We start from the raw sequence: 12,421 nt of genomic DNA on the forward strand, positions 1-12,421 counted from the left end.
ACAATTAATAACCCACAACTAACTCTCTTTAAAAGGATAAAACACCAAAGCATATAACAATTTGAGACTTAAACAGTTTCTAACACTAATAATTTTACATTTACAAATATAGCTACACCGCCGAATGGCATGCTGGGTAACATTACAGCTGCTAGACTAGCTAGCCAGGTAGCATAACAGTCTGTTAAGCTGGGAGAGGCTCCGGTCGCTACTGCACATTCAAGAACCGAGAAGAAAGTTAGCTAGAGGATGAAAAAAGACCGGAGATGCACCAGAACAACGTGTGCTCAAGAGAGGAGCAGTCTGTTGTTCCCAAGTTTTTTGTTTCTAACAAATCGGACATAATTTAGCCACTGTTGTTGCCCGTCGCTCTAACGTTAATCGGCCGTGCTAACGTTAAAAACCTGTCACTTCAAGCATGCAGCGGAGCAACGTTATGAACGCAACCCACCTCCGGTCCCTCCACAGACCGTTGAGGAAGACGGTTCAGAGCAATGATTAAAACTCTGGATTTAAGATGTCTCGCCTCGCTGAAATACGTCCGCCAACCTGCTAACGTTATTCAAACAGCGAAGGAGGCTGACAGCGGAGCTACGTTCAGTCGCCCACTACAACCACACAACAACCTAACTTACCTGTGGTCAAGGTAGTGGTTATACAACTAGCTTACAACTATTTTGTTTTGAAAGGGAAACAATGTTAAAGTTGTTTGTATGTGTATTCATTCGATTTGAGTTTATTTTACTACTTTGCAGTTTGTACAATACAAATAATTTAGCTTCTGTAACTGTTTCATGGATTCTCCTTCATATAAAGTTATTGTATAATGTCGTGGAGCCAAACCCTTTAGTAATAAAAGCTTTTAGTAAACATGATGACATTAACATGTTTTTGAGATATTCTATGTACTCCTGACAGTAGAATAAGCCATTATAAACCTATATAAAGGTGGCCCATTACTGATGGCCCATTATTATTTATTTAAATTTATTTTAAGAAGTTTGATTACTTGCCCATGGGCCCACCACCTGTGGGAGGAACCGCTGGGGTCGGGTGCGCTGTCACATGGGTGGCAGTGAAGGTCAGGGGCCTCGACGGACCAGACCCGGGCAGCAGACGCTGGCTCTGGGGACGTGGAACGTCCCCAGAGCCAGGTGGAGCTTTACCAGGTGGAGCTTTACCGGTTAGATCTGGTGGGGCTTACCTCTACACACAGTCTCGGTTCTGGAACCATACTCCTGGATAGGGGTTGGACTCTTTTCTTCTCCGGAGTTGCCCAAGGTGTGAGGCGCCGGGCGGGTGTGGGGATACTCACAAGCCCCCGGCTGAGTGCCGCTACGTTGGAGTTTACCCCGGTGGACGAGAGGGTCGCCTCCCTACGCCTGCGGGTTGTGGGGGGGAAAACTCTGACTGTTGTTTGTGCAGATGCACCAAACAGGAGTTCGGAGTATTCGGCCTTCTTGGAGACCTTAATAATAATAATAATAATAAATTGAATTTATATAGCGCTTTTCATGGACTCAAAGTCGCTTTACAGGGCAGGGTAGATTAGAAAAACATAACAAAACAAAACGAGCAAACAAAACAAGTAGAACAAAACAAGATACAGATGAAAAAGGGAGGGGGCAGGTGGACTATGGGTAGGCTGAGGTGAAGAGATGGGTCTTGAGGCGGGACTGGAAGATGGTGAGGGACTCAGAGGTGCGGATCTCTTGGGGGAGGGAGTTCCAGAGCCTGGGAGCTGCTCTGGAGAAGGCGGGGTGTGAGAGAGGGTCTGATTTTGGCGATGTTGCGGAGGTGAAAGAAGGAGGTTTTAATGACTTGACGGATGTGAGGCTCAAGGGAGAGGGTGGAATCAAAGATAACGCCAAGGTTGCGGGCCTGGGGAGATGGGGAGACAATGGTGCCGTCGATGGTGATAGTGGGGTTATTGGTTTTGCTGAGTGTGGATTTGGAGCCCGATCAGAAGGAATTCTGTTTTGTCGCTGTTGAGTTTGAGGAAGTTGTGTTGCATCCAGGTTTTAATAGCTGACAGACAGGAGTTGATGTGGGGAGGGGAGGATTGTGGGGATTTTGGTGCTGAGGTAGATCTGGGTGTCGTCGCATAGCACGTGGAAGTCCAGGTTGAAGTGGCGAGAGTATCTGACCAAGAGGGAGGATGTAGATGATGAAGAGGAGGGGCCAAGTCGGAGGCCTTGGGGAACACCGTAAGTGACTGTGGCTGTGGCAGAGGTGTGGTTGTGGGAGAGAGATGAAATGGGATCTGTTGGAAAGGTAGGAGTGGAGCCAGCTGAGTGCAGTACCGCCCGATACCGAGGTCTTTGAGTCTGGTGAGCAGGATGTTATGGCTCACAGTATCGAAAGGCTGCACTCAGGTCGAGGAGGATGAGGATGTTGAGGGAACCGGTGTCAGCAAAGGTGAGGAGGTCGTTGAGGACTTTGAGGAGAGCGGTTTCTGTGCTGTGTAGGGGGCGAAAACCAGATTGGAGAGGTTCGAATAGGTTATTGGCATGAAGATGGGTTTGTAGTTGTGAGGCGACTATGCGTTCCAGGGTTTTAGACAGAAAGGGGAGGTTGGATATTGGGCGGTAGTTGTTGAGAGAGGAGGGATCCAGACCAGGTTTGGCAGCAATGAGGGCATCTTTGTAGGCGATGAGGTGGGATTTATAGGCTTCATGATGGACTGTGAGGGATGATTTCTTTGTCAGACGTTCGTGGTCAGAGAGGGGAAAGAGGCATGGATGGAGGTCGAGCACTGGTTGGTTGGTGGAGCAGACCAGGTCGAGGATGTGTCCTTTTTCATGGGTGGGGAATGTGACATGTTGGGTGAGAGAGAAGTTATCCAGTAAAATGTTGAATTCTGATGAGAGCTTGCAGGTGGGGGAGTCCATGTGGATGTTTAAGTCACAGAGTAGCAGCAGACGTGGAGAGAGAGATGAGGCTAGTGTGGGGGAGTTCAGTAAAATCAGAGAGGAAGGAGGGATTTGGTTTAGGTGGCCGGTAAATGAGGATGACTGTCATGGAGGAAAGAGTTTTGAAGGCGAGATATTCAAACGATGATACTGAGGGGAGGGTGAGTTCTGTGATCCGGAAGTTCTGATTGAAAATGACGGCGAGGCCACCTCCATGGTGGGAGGGGCGGGGTTTGCAGATGTAGTTGTAGCCAGGGGGGGATGCTTGGTTGAGGGAGAAGAAGTCATTGGGTTGTTGCCAGGTTTCGGTGAGCAGAAGGAAGTCAAGAGTGTTGTCGAGGATTAGTTCATGGAGGGCAGGGGCTTTATTGTTGAGCGATCGGGTGTTGAGGAGGGCAAAGTTGGCATGGTGAGAGGGTGGTGGGATGGGGGCAGGCTGGAGAGATCTGAGGTTGTCCGGTTGCAGTGCGTGTGGTCGTTGGGGTGTGGGGGTATTGCAGTTGAGGGGGGACAGTGAGCCGATTAGCAAATGATTGGGGAGTATGATTGAGTGTATGTGAAGTGGGGAAAGCACTGCAGTCCGGTCCGGGTTTTCTGTGTAGCCTGATGATGCGTTCAGCCCTATGTGAACCAGTGGGTGAAGCAATCTGATGACGTGGGACAGGTGCAACAGAGCGTGCAGGTGACCAGATGGATGGAATGGATTGTCCGTGGTGGAAGAAAACAAACTTGCGGCGAGAGCCTCTGTGGATGCGCAAGGGTTGACGTAGAAGTCCGAGCTGTTTGATGACTGGGATGCAGGATGGAATGGGTAGTTGGCAAGTGGACCAGTTGCAGAGTTGAATATTTGATCATGATGCCGAGCGGAGGGACTGAGAGCTCCGTGATAGTGGTTAGCTGTGGGCTAGGAGCACAGAGGTGGAGGTGGAGATGGATGAATGAGGTGATTGCCAAAATGATCCACGGCATGACCGAAGGAGAGGAATGTCTAGTCTTGGTCGTGGCTTGCGGCTCGCATCTGGTGGAGGTTGCCTATGAGGAGGAGGTCAGCAATCGGGTATGTCGCCGTAGCAGCTAGGAATTAGCCGCCACGCGTTTGGTGAACGGGGGCAGCTAGCTAGCGGCTAACCGACGAGGCAAGAGTCCGGTCAAGGAGCCCAGGCGGCTTCGGGAACCAGCAGAGAGACTGTCCAGAGGTACAGAGGCTGTCCAGAGGTAGGGGGTACAGTGAACACAAACACAAGAGAGAATAGCAGACGAATAGTAGATGAATAGCAGATGATAGCGGAGGAAAGCCGGCGCACCAACAGCGCTCCCTCCCTTGTTACAGTGTGAGGTTTTACCTTGACTGGAGTCCTGCAGGGGGCTCCAGTGGGGGACTCCATTGTTCTGCTGGGGACTTCAACACGCGTGGGCGATGATGGAGACACATGGAGAGGCGTGATTGGGAGGAACGGCCTCCCTGATCTAAACCAGAGTGGTTGTTTGTTGTTGGACTTCTGTGCTAGTCATGGATTGTCTATAACAAACACCATGTTCGAACATAGGGATGCTCATAAGTGTACTTGGTACCAGAGCACCCTAGGCCAAAGGTCAATGATCGATTTTATAATCGTTTCATCTGATCTGAGGCCGTATGTTTTGGACACTCCGGTGAAGAGAGGGGCGGAGCTGTCAACTGATCACCATCTGGTGGTGAGTTGGGTCAGGGGGTGGGGGAAGACTCTGGACAGACCTGGTAAGCCCAAACGGGTAGTGCGGGTAAATTGGGAACGTCTGGAGGAGGCCCCTGTCCGACAGACTTTCAACTGGTGGTCAGGGAAGCCGTCCAACTGAAGAAGGAGTCTTTCCGGGATATGTTATCCCAGAGGACTCCAGAGGCAGTTGCAGGGGTACCGAAGGGCCCGAAGGGCTGCAGCCTCTGCCGTGAAAGAGGCAAAGCAGCGGGTGTGGGAGAAGTTTGGAGAAGACATGGAGAAGGACTTTCGGTCGGCACCAAGGTGCTTCTGGAAAACTGTTCGCCACCTCAGGAGGGGGAAGCGGGGAACCATCCAAGCTGTGTACAGTAAGGATGGGACACTGTTGACCTCAACTGAGGAGGTAATAGGGCGGTGGAAGGAGCACTTTGAGGAACTCCTGAATCTGACTAATACGCCCTCTATGTTAGAGGCAGTGCTGGAGGATGATGGGGGATCATTGTCAATTTCCCAGGCGGAAGTCACTGATGTAGTCAAACAACTCCACAGTGGCAAAGCCCCGGGGATTGATGAGATCCGTCCAGAAATGCTCAAGGCTCTGGGTGTGGAGGGGCTGTCCTGGTTGACACGCCTCTTCAACATTGCGTGGAAGTCTGGGACAGTGCCAAAGGAGTGGCAGACCGGGGTGGTGGTTCCCCCTTTTAAAAGGGGACCAGAGGGTGTGTGCCAATTACAGAGGTATCACACTTCTCAGCCTCCCTGGGAAAGTCTACTCCAAGGTGCTGGAAAGGGGGGGTTTGGCCGATAGTCGAACCTCAGGTTGAGGAGGAACAATGCGTTTCGGTCCCGGTGGGTGGAACAACGGACCAGCTCTTCACTCCGGATAAGGATCCTGGGGGGGCGGGGGGCCTAACCGGTCTACATGTGTTTTGTGGATCTGGAAAGGCGTATGACCGGGTCCCCGCCGGAGATACTGTGGGAGGTGCTGCGGAGTATGGGGTGAGGGGGTCTCTACTCAGGGCCATCCAATCTCTGTACGACCAAAGTGAGAGCTGTGTCCGGTTCTCGGCAGTAAGTCGGACTCATTTCAGGTGAGGGTTGGCCTCCGCCAGGGCTGCGCTTGGTCACCAATCCTGTTTGTAATATTTATGGACAGGATATCAAGGCGTATTCGGGGTGGGGAGGGGTTGCGGTTCGGTGGGCTAGTGATCTCATCGCTGCTCTTTGCAGATGATGTGGTCCTGATGGCATCATCGGCCTGCGACCTTCAGCTCTCACTGGATCGGTTTGCAGCCGAGTGTGAAGCGGTTGGGATGAGGATCAGCACCTCTAAATCTGAGGCCATGGTTCTCAGCAGGAAACCGATGGAGTGCCTACTCCAGGTAGGGAATGAGTCCTTACCCCAAGTGAAGGAGTTCAAGTTCCTTGGGGTTTTGTTTGCGAGTGAGGGGACAATGGAGCGGGAGATTGGTCGGACAATCGGCGCAGCGGGTGCGGTATTACATTCAATTTATCGCACCGTTGTGACGAAAAGAGAGCTGAGCCAGAAGGCAAAGCTCTCGATCTACCGGTCAGTTTTCGTTCCTACCCTCACCTATGGTCATGAAGGCTGGGTCATGACCGAAAGAACGAGATCCAGTGTACAAGCGGCCGAAATGGGTTTCCTCAGGAGGGTGGCTGGCGTCTCCCTTAGAGATAGGGTGAGAAGCTCAGTCATCCGTGAGGAGCTCGGAGTAGAGCCGCTGCTCCTTCACGTCGAAAGGAGCCAGTTGAGGTGGTTCGGGCATCTGGTAAGGATGCCCCCTGGCCGCCTGCCTAGGGAGGTGTTCCAGGCACGTCCAGCTGGGAGGAGGCCTCGGGGAAGACCCAGGACTAGGTGGAGGGATTATATCTCCAACCTGGCCTGGGAACGCCTCGGGATCCCCCAGTCAGAGCTGGTTAATGTTGCTCAGGAAAGGGAAGTTTGGGGTCCCCTGCTGGAGCTGCTCCCCCCGCGACCCGACACCGGATAAGCGGACGAAGATGGATGGATGGATTACATTATATTTTCGATTTGAATGCAGAGTTGTTTTTTAAATAACAAATAAATAAGAATTCAATACATTACATCTGTTATTTTGTCTTAGTTAGGAAAGTAATGTTTAGTTAGTAAGGTCTGGTGCCTTCACTCTCTTCCATATGGTGGAAGGAAGGTATGAGGTGGAAGGTATACAGTTTATTATTAATTCAGCGACGGTATCGGATCGGTATCGGGTATCGACAGATACACAAAGCCCTGGCATCGGTATCGGGACGGAAAAAGTCGGATCGGTGCATCCCTAGTAACGGTGGGGGGCGAGGCTTAGCGACAGGCAGATTGGCACCTGGCACTGACCGCGCGTTCATGGACATCGGAAAAACGTTTTTCCGAGTAAAAACGTCACCATTCACGTAACGTCCTGTGGGAATCAGAGGTCGGAAACTCGGGCTGGATTTTGATACCCGAGTTCCCCAGTTGGTGACGCATTGTTGACAACTGACGTTTGATGGAGGCGACTTTGGTTCACTGAACATATTTCAATGATAATAAACTGTTTATTGTGGACAAATGCCTCTGCCAAGAAACATACACAGACATAATATGTTTAAAATTATTCATAAATAGGCCCATGCCTGTTATTCCGAGGTGGCATGAACGCAGCATCAGAGTACCCAAGCCTAACTAGCCAATAACTTGAGACAGGTAAGGGGGAGGAACAAGGAAATTATAACACAAACACTTCTGAGAGATTGACATCTACCTCCTGTTGGACAGGTTTTGACTTGACATGTTTTTTAGACTTGGACTGAAGTTGTGAGGGTGTGCTGGCGTCCTTGGATCAGACGCACAAAGAGACCAGGACGGACGAGGAAGAAAAGAGCAGCTTTATCTCTGCCAGTGTTTCCTCGACAAATGAAGTTGGAACGTCTCTAAATCGACCTGAAGTGAGTTCAGCAGGTGAGAATCGCAGCAGAGGAATCTGTTAATGTCTGATAATCAGCTTTGATCACATTGTGCTGTGTCTCTGTTTAACTGGACAGTAGAAAGGTTTCTTTATGCTGATTGGCTGATTCTAAATATCTATTTTAAATATTCTATAGAATTTCTCTCTGGGGTAAAGACCAATGATTTTAGAAAGTTTTACATGTAAAGTTTTTGTGTTTCTTAAGTACTACCAACAGCAGTTTGATAGTAATCTCACGTAGTAATAAGTTCACGTCAGTGAAAAATGTTGAGACATGTCTGAACTGGTCTGACAGCTTGGCTCAACTTGGCTCAGGTTCCTTTGTTTTTAAACCCTTAATACTCTGAAGTTATGTGCATGGATGAAGTGTTCAGTGCTCAAATACAGCCATCTTCAAACACTAATGGTATGTGTCCACTGCCAAGGGTCATTTATATGCTTTCTATTCATTGTCTATGTGAACAGCCATGCAATGCATTCTGGTAGTGTTGCTGCACACATCGAAATCTGTAAGCATTGGGAGACTATACAGCGATTTGGTTTATGCACGTTTAGCCAAAAAAATGGAGGCAGCATGAGTGCTGCACCCATTGGTTAATTTTCTTGCATGAAATACATGAAAAATGCATGTAAACTAATGAAAGAAAATTGAAAATATCTCCAAAATCATAAGCGCAATGTGGGTACTAAATGTTGTGAATATTGGAGTAACTATGTCCAACTTATTGGCCTTGAAAACATTTGGGGTGCGCTATGGAGCATGCTTAAACTGCATTAACCAAATCACTTCATAGTCTTGCAATGCTAAAAGATTTTGATTTGTGCGCCAACTTTGATGAGTTTTTGAGTATATCAAGGATGTCAAAAATGCATTGAAAGGCTAAAACTAATTTGGGCATGCTCTTGTAGTGGCTGTGGCTCAGTGGTAGAGTGGTTGCTTGCCAATCAGAAGGTTGGCGTTCAATCCCTGTCCCTGCTGTCCCATGTCAAAATGTGCTTGGGCAAGAGCTGAACCCCAAGTTGCCAAATCAAAATAATTACCAGTTTACTGGAGGCTAAACATCCCAAATGGCAAAAGTTTTGGCGGGTGGGTGATTGGGCTTCGGAGGTCCCCTTTTCATGCAACTTCACTGCCCTACCCCACTAGACTACCAAAGACACAGTGTTTCAGTCACTTGGGAACATGAGTAAAACTGTATTGGTTTGGACATGCTAGCATTTAGCATGGCTGCACAGGAAGGTAGGCCATCTGGGAACACTTTTGTCATTTGGGAAGGAAAATTTGGAAAAGTTAACCCCCCTATTAAAAGCAGGCCAAATGTCCTGGGTTGGACTTAAATCTATTAAAAAAACCTACCCACCTTTCTTTCCTTAAGTTCAGTCTTTTAGCCTTTCATAGATCCACACTAGAAAAGGCTGCTCCGCTCCCTCCAACCAATGTCTCCACTCCTCCAGAGCCACCTTGAGCACCAACAGCTTTATTATATTATATTATATGCTTTATAAAGCATTATTCTAACTAGGTGATATGCATTCCTTTAGTCCAATTTAGTAAACACTTTAGCATCTTGTAAAAGTTTAAAGGCAGAGGAAGTGAGAGGGAGGGGGTACCTGTTTATAATGGTAAAATCCTTTAGACTGCAGTTAAAAAAAAATAGCAATTACCAAAGGCTTGCGTCATGTGGATGCACTGACAGTGTTATCATTATTTAGAATTCCTCAACTCATCCAAATACATTTTCACATTAAACCAATGTAGAGTTTATTAATCTTAAATCTTAATGTCTGTACATACATTTCCACATTAACATTTTTCTGCCTTAACTTTAAACAAATAAAAAAATCATCATAACTCAATCTACAAAACAGTTTTGAGAATCGGAGTATTTTATAACCCAAATAAATGTTGTACGGTGATGATTTTCTCTTGAATGTTTGCAGCAACAAAGATGGCGACAAAGTTTCTCTTAGGAACTTTAGAAGATTTGGGAGCCGAAGACTTTAAACGCTTTAAGTGGCTCCTGCAGCAGCGGGGGGGCCTAGAAGACTTCCCAGCAATCCCAAAAAGTCGACTGGAGAATGCAGACCGGGAGGACACAGTGGATCAGATGTTCCTGACCTACAGTATAAACACTTTTAAAGTGACCAGGATAGTTTTAGTCGAGATGAATCTGAATAATCTAGTTCTAGATCTCGAGAAGTTACCAAAGACCACCACAGAACCTGCAGGTAAACCAACATCATTATGGATTTAAAAAAGAATCTAACAAAGATCATACTTATCTATCATGAAGATTTCAACAAACATTAGCTGTGTAGATATTATGTCCCTCTTAAAGAAAGACATATGTGTGTTGTACCATGGCTTATAGAACAAGTCCCCAAACAAACATCCACATTATTTTACAATAGTTAACATATTCAGGACCTAGTGTCTAATGGGCTGAATTGATTTCATGAATACTCACATTCACTGGAACAACCCCTTATTGATTTCATTGTTTTATTCGTTCAGAGATTATTGCTGCATGCCAGCGAAAAGTCAAATCCAGCTCACATAAGATGTTCCAGTGTGTGTGTGAGGGGATTCCCGAAGCAGAAAACAAAACCTCTCTGAATCAGATCTTCACAGAGATCTACATCACAAAGGGATGGACTGAAGAGGTCAATGCTGAACATGAGGTCAGACAGATTGAAACAGCATCCAGGAAACCAGACAGACCAGAAACAACAATCAGACATGAAGACATCTTTGAAACCTCACCTGGAAGTGAGGAACCAATCAGAACAGTGCTGACAAAGGGAGTGGCTGGCATCGGGAAAACAGTCTTAACACAGAAGTTCACTCTGGACTGGGCTGAAGACAAAGCCAACCAGGACATCCAGTTCGCATTTCCATTCACCTTCAGAGAGCTGAATGTGCTGAAAGAGAGAAAGTTCAGCTTGGTGGAACTTGTTCATTACTTCTTTAGTGAAACCAAAGAAGCAGGAATCTGCAGCTTTAAAGAGTTCCAGATTGTGTTCATCTTTGATGGTCTGGATGAGTGTCGACTTCCTCTGGACTTCCTCAACACTGAGATCCTGACTGATGTTACAGAGTCCACCTCAGTGGGTGTGCTGCTGACAAACCTCATCAGGGGGAAACTGCTTCCCTCTGCTCGCCTCTGGATAACCACACGACCTGCAGCAGCCAATCAGATCCCTCGCAAGTATGTTCACAGGGTGACAGAAGTCAGAGGGTTCACTGACCCACAGAAGGAGGAGTACTTCAGGAAGAGATTCACAGATGAGGAGCAGGCCAGCAGAATCATCTCCCACATCAAGACATCACGAAGCCTCCACATAATGTGTCACATCCCAGTCTTCTGCTGGATCACTGCTACAGTTCTGGAGGACATGTTGAAGACCAGGGAGGGAGGAGAGCTGCCCAAGACCCTGACTGAGATGTACATCCACTTCCTGGTGGTTCAGACCAAAGTGAAGAAAGTCAAGTATGATGGAGGAGCTGAGGCAGATTCACCGTGGAGTCCAGAGAGCAGGAAGATGATCGAATCTCTGGGAAAACTGGCTTTTGAGCAGCTGCAGAAAGGCAACCTGATCTTCTATGAATCAGACCTGACAGAGTGTGGCATCGATATCACAGCAGCCTCAGTGTACTCAGGAGTGTTCACACAGATGTTTAAAGAGGAGAGAGGACTGTACCAGGACAAGGTGTTCAGCTTCGTCCATCTGAGTGTTCAGGAGTTTCTGGCTGCTCTTCATGTCCATCTGACCTTCATCAACTCTGGAGTCAACCTGCTGTCAGAAGCAAAACGGTGGTCTAATCCATTTAAAGACAGATCTACACTGACATATCTCTACCAGAGTGCTGTGGACAAGGCCTTGAGGAGTCCAAATGGACACCTGGACTTGCTCCTCCGCTTCCTCCTGGGTCTTTCACAGCAGACCAATCAGAAGCTCCTACGAGGTCTGCTGACACAGACAGGAAGTAGCTCAGAGACCAATCAGGAAACAGTTGAGTACATCAAGAAGAAGATCAGGAAGAACTCCTCTGCAGAGAGAAACATCAATCTGTTCCACTGTCTGAATGAACTGAATGATGGTTCTCTAGTAGAGGAGATCCAACAGTACCTGAGATCAGGAAGTCTCTCCAGAGATAAACTGTCTGCTGCTCAGTGGTCAGCTCTGGTCTTCATCTTACTGTCATCAGAAGAAGATCTGGATGAGTTTGACCTGAATAAATACGGCGCTTCAGAAAAGGCTCTTCTGAGGCTGCTGCCAGTGGTCAAAGCCTCCAACAAAGCTCAGTAAGTGGATACATGAACACTTTAAAATATGTTAAATGTTATACATAACAAATAAACAATGTTTGTGTTACAGTGGTTTTGTAGTTTCATGAAATTGAAAATGAAAAATCTCTTATATTTACCAGATTTTTGTGTAAAATCAGATTAACTTTTAAGACCAGTGGTTTCTCATATTTTCATCTCTGTTAAAGGGTAACTTTGGGTGTTTTTCAACCTGGACTCTATTTAACAATGTTTTTGTGTCTGAGTGTCTGATGAACAACAATCTTTGACATTGGTCCAGTATTAAGTAAGATCACTGCAGTCAGCATTCAGTGAAACAATCTACAATTTAAGTTATTGGGCAGTTGTGCAAATTCAATTTACGTCCACAAAAGTGCTTGTTTTGCTGCTGACAGACTCAGATTATTATTCTAAGCGTCTGACAACATTATGGAAAGGATCCCTATAGAGATAGACCTTTCTGTTAAAGATTAAGATCCTTTTTTAACATTACAACATCGGCAGAATTACGTTCGCTA

The 12,421-nt window shown here is 47.2% G+C and overlaps 1 pseudogene; it reads right to left on the reverse strand.

The window, feature by feature from the left end:
• Positions 1 to 12,421, reverse strand: part of LOC120546464 — a 275,615-nt pseudogene that overhangs the window by 56,925 nt on the left and 206,269 nt on the right.

Source organism: Perca fluviatilis, chromosome 18, assembly GCF_010015445.1.
Source record: "Perca fluviatilis chromosome 18, GENO_Pfluv_1.0, whole genome shotgun sequence".
In the NCBI taxonomy this organism is placed as follows: Eukaryota; Metazoa; Chordata; class Actinopteri; order Perciformes; family Percidae; genus Perca; species Perca fluviatilis.